We start from the raw sequence: 20,844 nt of genomic DNA, 5'->3' as shown, positions 1-20,844 counted from the left end.
AGAGAGGCAGGGCTGCTCCCAGTTGTCAAGCTCAAATAATCCCCTTCAAACAGAATCCCTGGCAAGTTCAAAGAAAACATGCCAAACCCCACAGCTTTGGGGGATAATGGACACAAGAATGGGTTACGGGAACAGAAATAGAAAGATGTCTCGGAACATGAAACACTAACAAACTAAGCATTATTACAAATATTTCTGCCTCATCCAATGACCTTTCTCAAAAAATCAACTCCAATCAATCCCAAGTGCTTCAGTCCTGTCTTTCCATTGCATTTCATATACCAATAGTTGAAGTTCAAGTTTATTAATTGCATAAATTCTTACATATACATATATGTAAGCATATACACACATACAAATAATTTGAACACAGTGCCGTCATTCTAAATATCAGGGCACATAAAATATACTGAACTACTATTAATGCACAAATTCTGCATGAACACTGTCTGAATAGTAAATGACGTTACGAAATAATGATATAAGCAAATGGTATGACTAATAATTCATACACACAAATACAAACATATTAACTTTGTGACTGATAGAAGAAAATATTACTATTTTCAAGATTTGGAAATATGTTTCTATCTCTCATAAGTAATCAAATTTTTCTTTTCATTCCCACAGATTCCACCTCACAAGAAAACTCATCATCATCTATTTATTTACCTACCTACTAACTACCTACCTACATATATGATTATGCTTGAGAAAAGGGGGCCCACATTTAGCTGAATTAGAGACAGAATTGAATGTATGTTTCAGTGTGATTACTGTTCATAGTGAACACAGCACAAGAGCAATTTAAAATGTCGCACTACTGTGTAAACAGCATATGACTGCTTATACCCATCATTTAATTTCTGCCTTTACCCACAATGGCTTTCCTGACTTGATTATAATAAACACCATGTGGCTTAATTCCCAATCTCAGGCATTTCTTACACTTCAGAAATAGAAGACTTCTGCTTATCTCACAGGGTGTTTTAAGTATGAATTTGATAAGATGCAAAAAAGTATTTGAGTTCATTGGAGCAAAGATACATGTAAAAGAACAGTGACATCCCAGTGGCTATGGGTTTCACGTGGTGATCTTGAACTTTGCATTGGGCAGGCAGGACATGTCAGGTTTTCCCTTCACAGGAATGCCAGCCTTGACACCACAGTGCTGTGAGTGAAAATTACACTGGAATGGACATTCAACAAGGAGTCAGGAGATCCCAAAGCTTGCCATGGCTCTACTTCCAGATAATGCTGGTAAATTTTTATATGACTCCTTTTCTCTCAGAGTATCAGGTATTTTGTGTTTAAAACGAGGTAGAACTATATACTAAATGAACTTGAAGGTGGCAGCCAGTTCTAGCATTCTGTAATTCTTTGATACAGTATGATCCTTCAGACGTAAGGCATAAGAAATTGTTTTTGAAAGCAAATTGCTGATTGATGGCTTGCTAGTTAAGATTCTACCTTCATTGAAGTAGTTTTCATGGGTGATGAAGGGTATGAGTAAAGTCTTCACTTATCCTAGTAAGTGGGTTCTCCAAACTCCAAAACATACTCCTATTTACCGCTTTAACTCACCATACATTGTAAGTATATATTTGTTTAATTTTTAAAAAATTTGTCTCCTCAAAGAAAATTTAAGCTATCTTATTTACTGTTGAATATTTAGTGCTTATAATACAGCCTAGCAGATAGTAGGGCTCAAAACATATGTTGAGTGAAAGACTGAACACATCCCCAAACCATCTAATGAAGTATAGAATATGACTAGATCTGTTTAAGAGAAAGACATTTAATGGCACTAGTGTAGAATAGACTTTGAGTTTCTTGGATATGCCAAAAAGGAAAGAGGATGTGCTGGAATTAGAACAATAAAAGGTATCTGGATGTTTTCTCAGTCTAAATCACTTTTGCTAGGTCACTGGAAAGGCAAATGGCTTAAATATGATGAGATTTTGCAATAATACAAGGGGAATGGTCTTCTACTTTATATGACATGGCATTAACTCAATATAAACTTTTATTAATCCTAGAGAAATTACTTCTATTGACTGTGGTTTGATTTTTAAAAATACACAAGTGAGATGCAAATTTTCTCAAAAAATGTTTAACTTGGTGCTTCAGTCAATTTCATTTTGTGCTAAACAGTATACCATAGTATATACATTGTTACATGCTTTAGAATAATTTACATAACTTGGCTTAACAGAAAATTTAAGCCATAAGAAATGGTTTTCACAAGCTTCTCAGCATCTGCAGCTTCAACATGTGGATCCTATTTGTTATTGCTATTTATTGTGTGCATCTATTTTCAAAGATGCCAAGTTTAGCAGAATTAAAAATATGGATATCATCTGCATTTCTCCAGACCACTCTATCATAGAACAGCAATTTGTATATGGGTCAACAGGATTTTTCTTAAAGAATCTGTAGTTATATTTTATGTAGTCAGAGATTCACTGTTCCATGATGCCTTTTTTCGGGGTCATCTTGAGAACTGATTGTCACACAATGATCCAATCAGCTGTTTGATTGATCTGATTCAGTTCATCCATGGCACCTGGACCAAATGTTTCAAGGTCAGGTTATTTCTGTCTGACATTGATGGACATGGCATGGAACATCAAAGGATTAAAAAAAAAAAAAGTCTGTGATATTAAAAAAAAAAACTGCCCTGTAACAAATACATTTCCTTCTTTTAAAGATATCAGACTATTTAAACTGAACTGAATTATTTTAGCTCAATGATTTCATTTGACAGTAGTGTTTGGTATGGAGTTGTATAGCTAGTGTGGATTCTCAGTTAAATGTCTGAAAACCATAATGGTGATAATACTTCATTAAATAATTGAAATTTTGTCTTCAGGAAAGCAATCTGATGTATGATTTGGAGGAAATTATTTATCACCAAAATTAACAGAGAATTTACAGATTCAAACAACAAACAGAATACCTTGCTATACAACTTCAAAATTAAAGCAAATGCACAAAACTGTTAGGACTGAATTTCTTGTCCTCTAAACAATTAGTCTCAAACTCAGATTTATTTTTTATAGGTTTGAAATTTTGCCTTAAGGATTAATCCCACTAACATTCATTGATAATTTATTATGGAATAGGCACTCTCCTAGGCGTTTGGGAGAAGGAAGCATATGAATGAGACAAAAATCTCTTCTCTATTGTAGCTGAATTTTATGGAACAGAGATGATAAAAATATTAAACAAATTAGTGTATGAGGAAGTGATAGCACTAGGGAAACCAAACAGGATAGGGTGGGTGGGGTGCGCCTTAGGGCTGGAGGAATCAGTTTTTAAATGGAGACATGACCTAGAAAAGTAACAAATGAAGAGAAGGAAAAGGTCCAGCTGGGAGTGAGATCTATGATATCACTTGGAAACATGTTCCTTGCAGATTAAGTGGCCAGCAGGAAGTTGGACCATACCTGACATGTGTGGGGATCAGTGTGGCAGGGGTGAAAAGAAACAGGGAAGTAGGAGTAAGAGGTAATGTCAATTCTGTAAAGAGGTAAAGATCAGTTTTGCAAAAATCATCAAAAAGACAGTGTTTTTACTGTAAATGCAATGTGAGGACCTGGTGGGGTTTTAACAGAATATGACAATATTGGAATTATAGTTAAACATATATACTCTTCTAATTTATATAAGTGAACTATATTAAGGGATGTCAGGTTTAGAGGGAGTAAAGATATTTAGTTAAGATCAAGATGCTGGTGGCTTGGATTAAGAGTTTAAACCACGACTTGTTCCCCCAGAGCAACACTCTTCCTTGAAATTAAATCATAATGTCTCTGGAAGGCTTCCAGAGTTATTCCAGTAGTTCACACAAGCGTAATCTAATCTGTTTCATTAATTGATGTATTTATTTTATAAATGCAATCAATTAAACAGTTTTAACTGTTAAATGGAGTTCAAAAGAATTCATAAGGTAATGATAAGAATCATATAAGATGCATGCACCGAACAGCATTTAGCATACAGTAAAAGGTAAGTTTTCAATACATGTTAATCACTGTTGTTAATACTATTATTAAAACAAAATCTATTACGGTGAAGAACAGGACATTTGCCTTCATTTATTTAGGTTTTCCTTAATTATTCTCAGTAATGTTTGGTAGCTGCAGTATAGCAATCTTAAACATTCCACATCAGACTTACATATAAAGCTTAAATGGCATCATTTAATACTTAAAAATTGCTATTTGTTGATACTATAAAAATATTACTGATGTTTGCATCAGAATGATAAATTCAATTGCCTTGAAATTTCTTTTATGGATTTTAATGTTTTGTCATTTTTGGGCTTTCTCCACATGCTATCATATCTTCTCCACAAATGCCAGTTTTCTTTCTTTCTTTATATATTTTATTTCACATTTTATTTCACATTTTCTTATATTTTGCACTGGTCAGAGCTTTAGTAAAATGTTGAAAGAATATAGGGTAATGGAAATTCTTATTTCATTTCTCATCTCAGTGGAGAAAGTTAAACTATTCCACCATTAAATTAAGATATTTGCTGTAGATTTCTTTTTTAGATAACTTGTATCAAAGATGCAACCTTAAAGTGATTGGAGTTTGGATTGGATGGATTTGTTTTGCAAAAGTTTTGCCTGTGAATGTTGTATTGTCATTCATGAGGGAGGCTAGACTATTATTCTTTTCTTGCATTTGTCTCTAGGTTTGCTATCAATGTAATTCCGCCCTCATAATACTAGTTGAGAAGTGTGTCTTCATGCATTCCCTCAGAAAGCTTGTGTAAGACTGCTGTAATCTCTTGTAATCAAGAAGAGATCACTGGTAAATCATTTTTTGGCCAGAAATTTTGTCGGGGAAATTTTTAAAATTTAATTTTTAATAAGAAAAAGAATCAAACTTTTTACTTCTCATGTTACATTTCATAAATTTACTTTTCAAGCTGTCACAGCATTTGACTGTTCTTGTGCTCAATTTTCTATCTGTTTTCCAGTTCATTTATATTCTTATCATTATTATTTCTCTTTGACTTTGTTTATGTTCAATCTGCCATTCTTTTTAACATGTTAAGGTGGTATTGGTATTAGTTCATTTATTATTGGACTTCTTTATTGCAAAAAAGCTGAAATTTTCTTTTATATTTAGTTGTATCCCACAAGTCTTGGTCATAATTTTATAATTATTCAGTAAACTATATTTTCTAATTTAAATATTTTTCAACTTATAGGTTATTGATATACACTAATTTCTAGGCATTTGAGGTTGTGCTCTTTATATTGATATATACTGATATCTAGCTTAATTATATGATGGTTCTTAGATGTGCTTTGTTATAAATTCTGTAAGATGCACTGAGATTTATTTCATGGTCAAACCATATATGGATTATTTCTATAAATGTTTAATATGCAATTGAAAAAGAATGTCTACTAAGCTAGCATTTGGTGTGGTATCCCATATATTTCAATTAGGATAAGGTTCATAACTGTGCTATTCAAATTTTCTATATCATTTGCTTGTTTTTTTTTTGTTTGTTTGTTTACTTGTTCTATCAGTTACTATGAGACATGAGCTAAAATTTCCCATGGTGATTTTGGATCTTTGTATCACTTGTTGTTCTTTTAGTGATTTATTTGTGTATTTTTCTTTATTATTAGCTCCAAGAACATTTGAAATTACTGTTTTCTTGACAAACTGACAACCTTATTTTAAAACGTGTCCCTGTTATTCTGCAGCAATTATTCTTGTAATAATTCTGCTTTGTCTGATATTAATATGATTCCAGATGGCCTTGGATAATTCTTATGTAACATATTATGATATTCCTTTGTTCAATCCCCCTGTATCTATATTTTCTCTTACTTAGCTGGAATCTCTTGTATATGGCAGAGTTGGGTGTTAAAGTCTTTGCTCAAGTCTGTTTATGCATACATGATTAAAAAATATATAATGTGAGATTCACTCTCAAATTTTTAAGTACAGTATTGTTAACATATGCACAATATTGTCTACCACATTTCTAGTAATTTTTCATGTTTCATAACTGTATCTTTATATTACTTGATTAGCAATTCCCCATTCTCCTGCCTCCAATCCCTGGAGAGGTCTTCTTCAGTTACCTCAATTAAGTACAATCATGCAGTCTTGTGTTTCTGTGGTTAGTTTATGTCACATACTCTAATAGCCTCAAGGATTACCCATGCCATAGTATATGACAGGACTGTCTTCTTTTAAAAGCCAAATAATATCAACTATAGGGCCTCCCTGGTGGCACAAGGGGTTAGGATGCAATCTATGACATATGAAGCTATTCAAGCCACTGTAGCAGCATGAGTTCAATCCCCGGCCAGGGAGATACCCACAAGGCGCAGCAGACCTCTCCTGACTCACCCGCTGCTCCCCTCAGCAGTGTATTTCAGTCAATTCGCCTGTTTTGTTCCCTGCTACAGGTGAATCCTCTCATGTCCCACACCTCTGGCCAATACACCAGTTTTTGTATACATAAATCTTAAAAAAATAAATAATGTCAACTGTATGTATGTACTGCATTTTAAAATGCATTCATCTGTCTATGGACATTTAGATTCCTTCTATTTCTTTGGCTGTGTTGAATAATGCTACATTAAGTAGGAATGAAATATGTCTTTGAGTTCCTAATTTCAATTCTTTTGGATAAGTACTCAGACGTAGGGTTGAAGAATTATATGGGCAATCTCCATATTGTTTTTCTTTTTTTAGATTTATTTTATTTATGCATACAAGAACTGGGATGTAGGCCAGGGGTATGGGGGATAAGGGTGACAGGATTCACCAGAGACTGGGTGGGGCACAGAACAGACACATCTACTGAAATACACTGCTGAGGGGAGTAGTGGGCTAGACAGGAGAGGTCTGCTGTGCCATGTGAGTTAGTTCCTTGTCCTGGATGGAACTCATTCAGCAGTGGCTGGGGATAGCTTGATAGCGCTGAGACTTTAACTCCTGTGCCACAAGGGAGGCCCTGTTTTATTCTTTTTTTAACAGCTGTACCATTTTACATTTCACCAACTGTTCCAGTTTCCCCACATCCTCACCAAAATTTGTTATTTTATTTCAGTAATAACCATCCCATTAGAAATAATGTAACTCAATGTCGTTTTGAATTGTATTTCCTTGATGATTAGTATATGAACAGTGTATTATAGACCTGCTGATCATTTGCTTGCATTTTTTGAAGAAACGTTTATTCAAATCCTCAGCCCATTTTAATATCAGGTTACTTGTTCTTTTTGCTATTATTCGCAAGGATTACTTATACATTAACTCCTCATCAGATATGTGGTTTGCAAATATATTTTCCTGTTTTGTAAGTTACCTTTAACTCTGTAGATTTTCTTTGATATCCAGAAGTTTTTAATTCTGTGTCAGTTTTTGTTTTTTGTTGCCTATACAACAAATACTACTAAGCTGAATCCAACATCACGTTAAAAGTATCATAAAAACCCAAATGGGATTTATCCCTTGAATGCAAGGATGATTCAACACATGAAAATCAATCAATGCAATGCAAAGCATTAACAGAATAAAAGATAAAAATCATATGTTCATCTCAACAGATGCAGAAAAGGATATTTCACAAATTTAAGACTATCATGAAAAAATCTTCAAAGAAATAGAAATAGAAGGAAATTACTTCAACATAAAACACCATCTATTAAAAATTAACAGTTAATGCCATAGCCAATGATGAAAACCAGAACAAAGGACATAGCTTGCATTCCTCTTCCCTCCCCAGTGAGAAACTGGGAGCAAGGATTACTTCCTTGGGTGCGATCCTGTGTAGGACCATGGTTTACACTGAGAGGGTGTTACACATTTTCCTACTACTTCAGTGTGGTGGATTTAGTGCTTGCCAAGGTGCATGAACCTCTCAGCTGCTTTTCTGGATTTCTCACAAAGGGAACTGGCCCATGTATTGTTGTTAAATCAATGTGTTCTGTGGTTTCTGGAGCTTCCCACTCTACTGTATTGCTGACATCATGTCCCCTTGTCTTTTAATTGTAACAGTTAGTCACATGCTTTTTAGTGATTTATTTAAGTTTAACTCTTCTATCTCAGGGTTTTTTTTTTTTTTTCTATTAACCCACCTAGAATGTTATATATTCCACTGTTTCATCTTTTTTGTTCTATAAAATGTAGTTTAGCATGTATTTGTAAGAAAAAATACAGAGATTCCATGTAATTTTTCCCCAGTTTTACTCAATGATAAAACATCTTGCAGACTTATAGTAAAATATAACACTGAGAATGTTGGCACTTATACAATCTGCTGATCTTATTTAGATTTTCCTGATTTCACTATGTGTATGCGTGTGTGTTATTTAGTGCATGCAATTTTATCACATATATATTCGTTACTAGACTTAAGTTATGGTAAATTTCTATTAATTCAGGGATACTTAATGTTGCTCTTTTGTTCACTATATCCACTTTCTTTCCCAACTATTAATCTTGTATAAATTGATTCATAATGTATATAACCTTTGGGAATATATTTCTTCTTGGTATAATTTCCTTGAGAATCATTCAAATTGTTGATATGCCAGTGATTTATTCTTTTTTGTTTCTGAGTACTAGTCAATGGTAAGGGTATAAAACAGTCTGTCATTCAGTTGTTGAAGGACATCTATGTTCTTTCTAGTTTGAGGATATTGTGAATAAAACTACTATGAAAATTCATTTAGGTTTTTATATAAATCATACATTTCAATTCTCTGTGATAAATGTCCAACAGTACAATTACTGGATTGCTCTATAATTACATGTTTAGTCTTATAAGAAACTGCTGTTTTCTTGAGAGACTGTGTCATTTTACATTCCAGTTAGCAATGTATGTTTGATCCTTGGGTTTGTTATAAAACTTCTGACATTCACCACTATCCGGTATTTTAATAACTGATTTGGTATCATGTTTTATATTTTATTCCTGAGATACCCAGTTAAACTCTCATCTTTACCTTGCTATTTACATTTTACCTCAAATATCCTTATGGAAAGCTATTTATAGTTTTAATGTTTCAGGTGATAGGAAAATAGAATTACTATCTCCAGTTTTGCAACAGGATTTCATAGACACTAAGAAAAATACAAATTACCTACTTAAGAAAAAATGAAGATTATAACTTTATTTTAAAATAAACAGGAGTAGAGCACACATGAAAACCTAAAAGGTAAAGATATTACTATACTTACATAAATGTTTCCCCAGGTGGAACACTAAGTTCCCAAGACAATAAGTACTATAGGTAGAACAGTAAGATATTTAAATACTAATGCTGTATTTAAAATGCCTTCAGGGGCCTCCCTGATGGCTCAGGGGGTTGAACACAGCACTGTGAAGCTGTCCACAGCCTCTGCACCACAAGTTTGATCCCCGGCTAGTCAGGGATTGCCCACATGGTGCAGTAGACCTCTCCTATGCAGTAGACCTCTCCTCGCCCACTGCTTCCCTCAGCAGTGTATTACAGTCAATCTGCCTGTTCTGCTCCCATTCTGTCTCTGGTGAGTCCTCTCATCCCCCTACCTCTGACCTGTACCCCATTTCTTGTATGCATAAATAAAATCTTTAAAAAATATTTAAAATGCCTTCAAATTTATTTCTTTCAAAATTGAAATAGCATTACTAATAATTAATATAGTTAATAAGTAAAACCTTATTTAATGTATAAGTCAATGCTTATTGAAAGAGCAGAAAATGCAGAGAAGTATTAAAAATCGAATGATTCATTAAAAATGATGTATTAAAAATGAGAATGGGGCCTCCCCTGGTGGCACAGTGGTTGAACGCTGGGCTGCGAAACTGCCCACAGCCTCTGCAGCGCCAGTTTGATCCCCGGCCACTGAGAGTGTCCCACATGGTGCGCAGACCTCTCCTTGCCACCCGCTGCTCCCCTCAGCAGTGTATTTCGTCGGTCTGCCTGTTCTGTTCCCTGCTCCGGCTCTGGTGAATTCTCTCACCCTCCTGCACTTCTGATTATACCCAATGCTTGTATAAAATAAATCTTTAAAAAAAATAAAAATGAGAATGAAATGAGCCATAATAGTATATAGAAAAGGTACTTTCATACATTTACTACTTACGAGTTTTTGAATGAGCTATTTTGGGATAAAAGAAAAAGTAGTTACGGATATTGGATGCAGTGGAAAAATATATTTTTTCCCTTAAAAATTTATTGATAAAACATACTGGTCACATATTCAAAGCAAGAAAAAATATCATGAGTCTACTTTGACTGTTAAATTACACTCTCAGATTGCCAGGGATAACTTCTTTCTGAGGACTTCGAGCCAGCCAAGTTATCAAGTCCTTTATTAAATCTCTATCATTTCATTTCTTGGGGTAATAGGTATAGTACCTAACTCAGTTCCTCCTCAACTTAATAATCCTGAATTGAGTTTACAAAGGTACTGCTAAAATGTGAAGATGATAGAAAAATGTACTCCTCTTAGTTTAACATAGAAACTCAGGTATCATCCACAAATGATGCTGGCAACATTGAAAGAAGAGAATTATTTAAAAAAAAAAAACAAAAAGAGTCCTTTCTAGCAATGCGAGATTGAATCACCCAGCTATTGTATAATAGCCTGAGGATCATCTATTACTTATTATTTCAAAACAGAGAAAAAGTTTCCCTAAATTCAAAGAAATTTAAAAAGTATCTCCCAAATGCCTGCTAAAATATATAATTTAAGTAAATCAACACTTTATTATAAAATATTTCCCTAGTTGTTTCTTCCATGGGAAAAGTCCTTGAGGAATCAGTCATGTATTTCAAGTATCAGCAGAGCTGAGGAGACCAGCTGAGCTGCATAACCCTTAGCATTTTATTTATTCACAAGAAAATCTTGACTTAAATTAGCTAGAATCTTCTTTGGCTTGTTTTCACTTGATTATCTAGATTTAAACCGGAGAAGCAACTCATGCAATTCCAAGATGCCAACTTGTCAAAGAGTAAATCAAGGTGATTTTCATAAAAGTGTCTTGTGCTTTTATGAGAAATAATATGCTATTTTCCTCAACTTCCTTCATAGAAGTATAGAAATATTGTGGTGATAAAATATTAGATATTTCCAATTCTCTCTCTTTTTTTCAGAGTATAGGTATCTGTATTGATCCAAATCATTGAAAAATTCCAACTTGATTCAACCAATTTTAATCAAATTTCTGAAGGCACTAGCATGCAAAAAGTAAAAACTTGAAGGTAAGTATCTCTTTATTTTGTATATTTGAGAAGGGAAACAAAATCTTTCTTATGTTATATAGGTTTTTTTGGATTTGTTGTAGTGTCTTTAAAAATAAAAACACTGAAAAAATTTTACTCAATATTTCTGCTGTGGGGACATATTGTTCTTACTAATGATTGAAGTCTCAGCTAAAGACCCTATAATCACCACATTTTTGCATTCTATGAAAACTTTAAGAATTTTTTTTAACTCAGGATTTGTATTTATCTTTATATGTCAGTAAGATACTTAATGTACTCAGCAATCACTGTAGTTCAACCAATTAACAAGTGGCAGATTTAAGGCTAGAAACTACAGTATCTTAGTGCTGCTTCTTAGTTCCTAGAAAAGTACGCTGCCTTTAAAGAGATTGGGAAAGCACTTTTAATCTTTCCTGAGGCGGGCAGTCTTTAGAGTAGCTTCCATGGCCCTATCCCATCTCCCCTTCTGTGTTGTGTTCATGCCCTGTATAATATTCTACCCCTGAATATAGGTAAGTGACTTGCTTCTAATCAAGGGTTGTAGAATACGGCAACAGTGAACAGATAGTGTAGATCTGTATTTCAGGCCCCAACTCCTTTGATTTTGACTCATTCAAAAGGGAGATTTTCCTCAAGATCTGATTCAATCAGACAAAAGATCTTAAAAAGCCTGCAATCAGACTCTAGATAGGAAAGATTTCCCTACCTGGCTTGACAAACCAAGCAGCCATTCTGAGGCAGCACAAGTGATAGCATACCAAGGTGACTCCTGGGACCTGTGGCTAGTCTCTGCACCTGAGGTTGTTCTCCTGACCACAACCAAGAAGATGTGGAGCCTCTCAAATAACAGAGACAAAAATATGAATTCTGACAACCACTTGAATGAGACTAGAAGTAAATTTCCCCTCAGTTATACCTACTGGTGAAAAAGCAGCTTTAACTACAACCTTGTAAGAGCTGAAGAGAGAGGACCAAGCTAATTCCAACCTTCACAAGCCTATTGAAACTCTGATGGAATAGGGCCTCCCCGGTGGCACAGTGGTTGAGCACTGTGTCGCCAAGCTGCCCGCAGCCTCTGCAGCACTGGTTCGATTCCCGGCTGCTCCCCGGCCACCAGAGGAGGGTCCCACATGGCTCACAGACCTCTCCTGCCACCTGCTGCTCCCCTCACCAGTATACTTCGGTCCTTCTGCCTGCTCTGCACCCTGCTCCCTGCTCTGGTGAATTCTCTCACCCTCCCGCACGTCTGACTATACCCAGTGCTTGTATAAATAAATAAATAAATAAATAAATAAATAAATAAATAAATCTTTAAAAAAAAAAAAGAAAGAAACTCTGATGGAATGAATGTGTGTTATCTTAAGGCACTAAATTTGAGGTAATTTGTTACCCTGCTATAGAAAACTATGTGTTTTGAAGTAAGAAACTTTCTTATTCCTATATAAGAGCAAGTTATGTTCTGTGTATAACTCACAGTAATGACCCATTGCTGCTTCCGGAATCACATCCCTTCCCCATCATTACTGCACATTTACCTCAGAGCTCAGGCCAGACTAGAGAAGTGATTGCTTCCTCAGGCAGTAGGATGGTTCCCAAACATTTGATTTCACAAGCCAGATTAATTGAAAAATGTTTTTGGGAGAATAGACATAGTGGTCAACTTATAATTTTACAATATAATGATGTTTTAAAAAAATTCATCTCATATTTACTCATTTTAATTTAAAATTTGTGATATGAAAAAAAGTTTGGCATAGAAATGATCTTAGAATAAAAGAAAAACTTTACCAAAAAAGCGTGTGCACATGCAAACATGTGCACACATACACACACACAGACACCGCACAGCCCTATGAGTTATATTTGCATGATTATCTCCATTGACAGATGGGGATTTTTAGGCAGTGAAGGCTTAAGAGGCTTTCCCAAAGTGGTCTTAGGTTACTGAGCCCAACCTGAAGACATCATGTTAGATTGTTATACTGAGTCACATATTGCTTAGGGTACATTCTTCTCAAGTTGATGTTTTACAATGCTTGAACCAGAAAATAGATGGACCTTAGGTGGAAAAGAAGACTTAAGAGGTATGCCAAGGTGCAAAGAGAGTTTCCAATGAATGTTGCTGGAGACCTGATCATCTACTGCAAAAAAAAATCTAGACATAGGACTTACATATTTACAAAAATTAAAATGGATCATATACCCAAAGTAAAATGTGAAATATAACATTCCTAGAAAACAGCCTTGAATCTGAGGATGTCTTTTAGATAAAACACTAAAAGCATAATCCATAAATGAAATAATTGATAAACTGGATTTCATTAAAATTAAAAAAATTCCTCTTTAAAAGGCTATCAGAATAATTGGAAGATAAGCTATAGACTCATCGAAATCTTTACAAACTGCATAACAAGCAATTCCTATCCAAAATATAAAAATAAATCTTACAACTCAACAATAATACACATAATCTTATTAAAAAATGGCTCCAAACCCTAAAATAATATCCACAAAGAAGATGCAAGGGTGGAAAACTAGCATATGAAAAGATGCTCTACATCATATATTATTAGGTAAATGCCAATTAATTAGAAGGCCTTAATAGCAAAGACAGGAATTTTCCAAAGAAAGAATTCTGCTTCCAGACAATAACACAGAAATTGTTCCTGAGTTTTAGCTTTTAAACTGAAGACTGCAATATCAACTCTTACCTGACTCTCCAGCCTGATAACTTGTCCTGCAGAACTTGGAAATGTCTGTCCCAGCAAATGTGTAACTCAATTCCTTAACAATAAATCTCTCTCTATATCGATATCAATATCGATATATAGATATACCCCGTTTCTCTGGAGAACTCTGAACTCTAAAGTACTAACTAAACTAAATATCAGTTCTAACTCTTCAAAACTCATGAAGAGGGCCTCCCCTGGTGGCGCAGAGGTTGAGCGCTGGACTGTTAGGCTGCCCACAGCCTCTGCAGCACTGGTTCGTTCCCCGGCAGCTGGGGAGGTTTCCACAAACAAAACAAAACAAAACAAAACAAAACAAAAAAAAAACAACCAAAACTCATGAAGACAAATTCATCGATAATTTGGGGGTGACAGTCTCAGTCTTTATGTAATAAACTGAGTATTATTAGGTACTCTGTGTAATCTTAATCTTGTTAGTGTCCTTACCTATAAAATGAGCACTAATTATAGAACTTTCAGAGAAATTGTAAGAATGAAATGAAATAATCTGCGTGCAATATGTAGAACAATGCCCAAGGCACCAACAAACTCTTTCATTATCCTTAAATAAACCCACATTGGATTTTTTTTAAGAAATGACTAAACAGATAGACATTAAATGATTCTTAAGACATTAATTCATTTGAGAAATAAAGACTAAGTTTCACAATATAGTCCTTTTTCCTAGGTTTCATAGCTCTTTCTTTTCTATTACTGATCAGTTTTCACTCCCATGCCAAGTAAGTGTTCATTTTTCCATGTTTTAATTAAATTTAATTACATATATGCCATTTATTTGTTGTTAAAGTAACATTACATTTTAGCATTATTAATTTCAGGTGCTTATTTTATTTTTTTAAGATTTATTTATTTATATAAGCACTGGGTACAGTCAGAAGCGCGGGAGGGTGAAAGAATTCACCAGAGCGGGAAGCAGAATAGGCAGACCGACGAAATACACTGCTGAGGGGAGCAGCAGGCGCGGCAGGAGAGGTCTGTTGTGCCATGTGGGACCCTCCCTGGCGGCCGGGGATTGAACAAGCACTGCAGGGGCTGTGGGCAGTTTCCCAGCCCAGTGCTCAACAGCTGCACCACCAGGGGAGGCCCCTCTGGTGTTTATTTTTGAGAATCAGCATGTATATATATATTTTATTGAGCTCACTTCTAAAAGTCCAAATCACCATAGCCTCATCCTGTTTATCATGACTTGCCCACCCTCAGCCCTATCATTGCAGTATGGTATAAACTCGCTGGTGACTTCAATACTGAATTTTATACACAAAAAGTTGAAAAGTCATGAAGAATAGCACAATGTATTATAAAATTAAATATTTTGTAAAAATATTCACTGATGCTGAAAACACTTTAAAACTGAGTCACAAATAAGTAATTTTTTTTTGGAACACTCACTAAAGCAGACTTTGAATATGTAGCATTTGTTGGGACTGATAAGGAGTTTCTTGTAAAATTCTGAAAAGTGATCATAAATTGTGGCTTAGTTGATTGTTTCCACCTGCCCATGTTTTATATACATCTAGCAGAATTTGTGTTGATTGAAAAAATAGGTGAAGACATAAATTTTTATATGTTGTAATCTGGCTAACTTATTCAATATTTTCAAATAAATGAAATTCATCTGAAGTGATCAGTTTTAGATAAATTTTAGAGTGATTTTAAGGAATTAGAAGTACAACTTAGGGGCAAATTTGGGTGAGAAATAAAGTACTATATTGTCCTATTACATTCCCTTTTGAGATATTGATATTATAGAATAAAGATTGTTTTATTAAGGAAAAATGGTGTAAAAATTTCCCCATTTTGCAAGAGTTTTCAGGTCTGCTAAGTGTCAAAAAATTATAGTCAATCACAAATTATATCAATGAGACATAAATAATTTTAAGTAGTAATATATTTTTATCCAAATATTTTAGAAATAATTATTTTTCTTTCTGGCTTATTTCACTGAGCATGATCCCTTCCAGCTCCATCCATGTTGCTGCAAATTACATGATTTTACCTTTTTGATTGCTGAGTAATATTCCATTGTATATATATACCACATCTTCTTGATCTAGTCATCTATTTTTGGGCATTTGGGTTGTTTCCAAAGCTTAGCTATTATAAACAGTGCTGATATAAACATATGGGGTGCAGGTACCCTTTTGAATTTATGTTTCTGTGTCCTTTGAGTAAATACCTAGGAGTGGAACTACTGGATCATATGGAAGCTCTATCTTTAGTAGGTTGAGGAATCTCCACATAGCTTTCCATAGTGGTTGGACCATTTTGCACTCCTACCAGCAGTGCAGGAGAGTTCCTTTTTCTCCACATCCTCGGTGGGGAGAAGAAGAGGGATTAGAGTCAAAATAAGGGGGGTGAATGGGAACTGTATGGCTGATATAACCACAATGAAAATGCATACATTGTGCAAAAATGAAAAATGATGTAAGAATTATATAAAATAAAAAATAGTGTGTTATCATGTTTGCTACATTTCATCTTATAGCTTCCAAAAGATGGTCCAAATTCTTAAAATCAGCTTCATTTTGAATTAATCTATCGCTTGTTGTTTCATGATACATACAAAATATTTGATTCATGTTTCACTACTTTGAAACTTTTCAAACTAGGGGAAGCCTTAGACTGTGTTCCCTGGAAGCAGTCTCTGGGTAGAGTTGTGAGCTTGTTACTGTAGAGTGTTGTCAGGAGATATACAAAGCAGTGTGGAAGGGCAGAGAGACTCTTTCTTCATTGTGCTTACAAAGGAGGACTCAGCAGATCCTACAGTTAGACCTGGAACTAAGCTGCCCCTTAAGAGTTGCCCCACATTTGAGAGATTCTGAATCCTGAATCAGTCAGTTGAACTGTTAAAATTTCTCCTGGGAGGGGATATAATCTTTGGCAGGCAGCTCTAAATACTTGAGGGGACCTTTAGTGAGGGAATCTGGATATGGCGTGTCATGGCGTGTTGTACTTTAGGGAGTACCAGAACACCTCCAACCAATATTTAGCCTATATGTTACAGTTACAGACAAAAGTAAATTGGGGTAAAGCTGGGGTTTTATTCAGTTCATTAGTTTGTCACAGGACTACAATGATAATGAAGTATTTAGTGAAAGGTACCCTTAGACTCTCCTGAAGTTTAATATTGAAGCGCATCAGAATGCCAGATGAAGGGATCAGTGTAATATAAAATGACCAAGGACTTCTTGAACACTCTAAATTCTGAACAAGTAGTATTTTATATAAAATAGATATGCACAAGTTTGGATATAATTTAATTTGGTCAAATCATAATCCAGTGTCATTATCTATTAAGCATCTATTTCTGGGCTAGAGTCCCAAATGCATTTTATCACTTACTTCTAATTTATTACCCTTACTTTAATGAACAGGAACATGATGTCTGGATAGTCAATTTAACTTATCTAAGTTCACACAAGGTTTAAGATCTGAATGACAGAATTTATTCCAAATTTCTTTGACTCTGAAGTCCAGATTTTTCCTCTCCAACCTACCATGTTGCTACTCTAGTCCAGAATAGGTCTTTTAAAATGTATGCAAAAATACTACAAACATGTCCAATAAATTGAAGAGAAGCTATACATGAATACTAATTTCATTGAAAATATAGCTTGACACTATGTACCATATGCTGTTTGAAGTGATTTACTGGAGTAAAGACTTCACTATTCTAACAGGAATGTACTATTTCTGGAGACAGGTAAAACAACCAACAAATAGGGTTAGGTAACTTTCCAAAGTTACCCAGCTCTGGGCAGCAGAGTTGTCATCAGATTCCTGCAGTCTGACTCCAGATACTCCCACTTAATCACACAAAACTCTCTGCTCTTTGGGTTAAGTGTTGATTACGATGTTTTAAGTGTTGATATATTACATTGCTTTAACAAAAGGAAGTGCCACCATTGACACACAATTCTGGGAGCCAAAATCAATGTGTAGAGTATCTAGAAAATTTCAAGGACTACAAATAAACAGGATCCAAGAGTGCTATTTTTAAACAGAAGTAATGCGTAACAGTGGTAGTAAAAGTGTACTCCAAATGACACACAGTGTAGCAAAATGTGGACTGGGTTTTAAAGAAAGCCACTTGATGAAATAAGAAGAGTAGACTGGCATCATAGCTCAAGGATTGTTGTTCTGAAGGCTCATCAAAAGAATCTCCCAACAAGAACTTTACTTCTATCAAAATATCAATACTATACTTACTCTAAATCTTACAGATTTCATAACCACTATCTTACTTAAAAACAAAACTAATAACAACAAAAACCACAATGTAGGATACTTTTAACTATTTCCAGCACATACAGGGAAGATTATTTTTTCTCTGAAAAGATTATTTTTAAGATTTTTCTCTATTCTACACCATAGTCAAACACAAAAGAGGGTATTGATTAAAGGGTAAAACTCAGTTATTGCACAGTTACTTAATTAGAAAACATAATTTTCAGGGCTGCTTGTAAATCTGAAAAATATATACTTAGTGATTTTTTGATCAAAACTTAGTCAAAGGGATTTTATCCTGTTATAATGGCATTGTATCACTGATCAAGGCTGAGAAGCAAGATGGAAGCATGCACATGCACTCTGTAAAATTATTTTAGTAACACAGTTGGGATTCTTTGAATAAATATTTTATGACTATTATTTCCTATGTCTTAGAGAAAATTTAGGTAAAATTATTGTTTGTTAATTCTTGCTTTAAGACATGCACTCTACATGTATAAATTTTGATGGGTACTAATGGACACTTCTAGCTTTGACCCTGAGGTTAAAAATAACAGCTTGTTTATTATTTACAGGAAGAATAAGATCCATCTTTAAACATTTTAGAAATCTCAAAGCTTTTTTCTCCTTATAAATAGACAAGCGTCCACATTAGCACTTTCACATCAATGTGAGTCAAGGGCATTTTTAAAATGTCACAACTCAGGGTTAACACTCTCATTTTTGACGTTTGGCCTTCAGATTTTTCTCCTTGTCTGTTTATTGCCTAGTGCCAAACACAGGGATTTAAGGTCAAATATGGTCTTTCCTTCATTACCATAAGATACAAAGTCCAAAAGTTTTAAATATTTTGTATTTACTAGATTTCTGCAAGTTTTATACTAGTTTCAACCTCCCAAATATAGTGATATCTTCTTCTCAGGCCAATATTGCCCCATGCAAGAATTGCCAGTTGTTTGATTTCAACTACAAGCACTTTTTTAGCAGATGCTTGTAGATTTGCTTTTCTAGACCTTGCAAAACATTTTGGGCTAGTTTAGCAAACGTAAATACGAATGTAGAAGACATTGTAGTGTGCTGTTGCATGAGAAATCTAATACATTGTCAATTTGAACCTGCTAAAGATTAACTGACTGACATTATCTGAGAAAAGAAACTAAACTTTTCTTTTTAAATCAGCATTACTTTCAGAATGGCACCAGTTAACAGAAATGTGACTTCCATGCACACTGTCCACTTAAAAGGCCTTAAATACAAAAATACTTTAAATCTATAAGCATGGAACATTAAGCATCTTACTATCCATTGAGTATAATAGAGAACAAACACATTATATGAATATGGCTTTAATTTTGAGATATTCAGTTTAATCCAGAATTTAGGCCACTCATTACCCATTCAATAAATATATATTGATAATCTGTTATGTACCAAAATCTTTTGTGCACAGAGAAGAAAGCTGATTTTCTCAAGAAATCTAGGAACCTAAAAACTGATTTTTGTCTTACATACCATTCTTTGTATGTGATTTGCCTTTTTTCCCTAATAGATATGACCTTTATAAACCATTACTAACTCTACAAGGCATGCTAAATCTTTTGCTGTCTTTCCAAAAGTATCCGCTATTAAACCCACAACCCTCCTGCCCTCATCTCCTAACCTAGAACTATGACTGTTCTTAAAAAATGTAAGTGGACACATTCTGTATATCAGTTCCACATCCCTTGCACAGCTGAAATGACTGTGAATGGGCACCAATTCCAAGGTTGACAATTTATGAGCCAAATAAAAGCATCTTGTGTGACTTTGAGCAAAAACATAGCCCAAATATGAACACAGATGACTTGGTAAGTTCAGTCAGAAACTCTCTTTGGGCAGTTTGAACCAGTGAAACAAGAGTTGACTGTGTACAGCAAGCCAAAGCAAAGAGAGATACACAGGAAAGAGAGTATGTACAAACTACGGAATAGCAAAAGCTCTGAATAAATATTGCCAAGAGGCAGAGAAGAAAAACAGTCATTGTGGCTGAAGTGATATACAGTGAGAAAAAGTTTATTTTTGTCCTAATTGTATCAGAGCTGTAATTTCTGAAAATTCCAACACCCTAACTTACACTGTCTATGAGTTGGCTATGCAGCTGCGTCTAGATTTCTCTGTCCATTATGTCTCTTCTGTAGTCTAACAATAAATATTATTTGGTGTGAACTTAGTGAGTTCCTCTCCCACTTAATAAAAACAGCCCCAAATATTTTATTATACTAATAAGTAAAATAACTGCAAAGCACACTAATTATTATCAATACACATCATGAAGGGGAGGTGATATTTTCCTTGCCCCCATTTACATGCAGCCACCTTGGATTACAAGTTCCAGTACACTGGAACCAGATTTCCTGAGCTGGGGAACTACTGGGAAATAGGGCCAGAGCTGAGCAGCCAGGTGGACCTATATAACACCAGAAAGGCAGGCAGGCTCTCTCTCTTTTTTACTTCTCTGCTTTTGACTTATGCCTACAGACTTTAAGGAGACATGTGGAGGAGAGAGATACTTTGATACTTGGAAGAGATAATGGTGACCATTATCTTGATTTATACTTTGATTTTGAATTTTGAGTCTCTTT

At 34.7% G+C, this 20,844-nt stretch overlaps 1 protein-coding gene and 1 long non-coding RNA gene across 3 annotated transcripts in view; one reads left to right on the top strand and one right to left on the bottom strand.

The window, feature by feature from the left end:
* LOC119232368 (uncharacterized) overlaps nt 1-914 on the top strand; it is a 43,865-nt gene extending 42,951 nt beyond the window's left edge. For both annotated transcript variants that reach the window (XR_005122060.1, XR_008549644.1), the window contains one exon: nt 631-914. This is a non-coding gene — a long non-coding RNA (uncharacterized LOC119232368). The remainder of the gene's footprint in view (nt 1-630) is intronic.
* PTPRD (protein tyrosine phosphatase receptor type D) overlaps nt 1-20,844 on the bottom strand; it is a 2,089,263-nt gene that overhangs the window by 679,876 nt on the left and 1,388,543 nt on the right. The window lies entirely within an intron of this gene.

This window comes from Talpa occidentalis, unplaced genomic scaffold (genome assembly GCF_014898055.3).
Source record: "Talpa occidentalis isolate TD23 unplaced genomic scaffold, MPIMG_talOcc4v2.1 talOcc4.7, whole genome shotgun sequence".
In the NCBI taxonomy this organism is placed as follows: domain Eukaryota; kingdom Metazoa; phylum Chordata; class Mammalia; order Eulipotyphla; family Talpidae; genus Talpa; species Talpa occidentalis.
This window is presented reverse-complemented; position numbering and strand designations above follow the sequence as displayed.